The sequence below is a fragment of the Poecile atricapillus genome, chromosome 23, assembly GCF_030490865.1.
Source record: "Poecile atricapillus isolate bPoeAtr1 chromosome 23, bPoeAtr1.hap1, whole genome shotgun sequence".
Taxonomy (NCBI): domain Eukaryota; kingdom Metazoa; phylum Chordata; class Aves; order Passeriformes; family Paridae; genus Poecile; species Poecile atricapillus.
Window position 1 is genome coordinate 7,271,739 of NC_081271.1, and position 508 is coordinate 7,272,246.

At 73.0% G+C, this 508-nt stretch overlaps 1 protein-coding gene across 6 annotated transcripts in view; it reads right to left on the reverse strand.

Annotated features, from left to right (window-relative positions):
* The window catches only part of CEPT1 (choline/ethanolamine phosphotransferase 1), a 30,267-nt gene that overhangs the window by 28,567 nt on the left and 1,192 nt on the right, over window positions 1–508 (reverse strand). Inside the window, exon 1 of one of the 6 annotated variants that reach the window (XM_058855544.1) lies at window positions 359–498. The exons of 3 other annotated variants lie outside the window; for them this stretch is intronic. The gene's annotated coding sequence lies outside the window, so the exon portion shown is untranslated. Of the gene's footprint in view, window positions 1–16; window positions 303–358; window positions 499–508 lie in introns of those variants that run through there. 2 more of the 6 variants (XM_058855542.1, XM_058855545.1) reach the window with 2 other exon arrangements.

Sequence of the window (508 nt, forward strand, 5' to 3'; positions counted from 1 at the left end):
AGCAGTGAAAAGCCACCTCAGGCAGCCCCGTCGGAGGGAGAAGAGGAGAAAGCGGCAGGGCCTTGGCTGCGCTCGGTAAGGTCGAGAGCAGAGCTGCCCCTCTTCAATCGCCGGGAGACCAGACTGGGGCACCGCGGAGGGTGCTGCCCTGGATGACCAGAAAAATCACTCCCAGTGCGTTAAACTGGGCTTTTCCCTCATCCCGAGGGGGATAACAGCCCAGGAGCATCTCCGTCTCCAAAACAAACGCGGGGCCCGCCTGCCGCGGGTCTCCCACGGGGCCCGGCAAACACCCGCCCGGGGAGGGGCCCAGGGCACCCCCGGCCCTGCCGACGCTTCGCCCCCGCCCACCGCCAACCTGGGTCCCCCCGGATCCCGGCTCAGGCCGGGCCCTCCACCTCGGGGCCCTCCCCGCTCCCCCGGGCGCCTCCCGAGCCCTGCAGGCCCCGCCGGGCCGGGGGCTCCGCGCTGCCCCCGCCGGGCCGGGCCGGGGCTCCCCCGGCGTTAC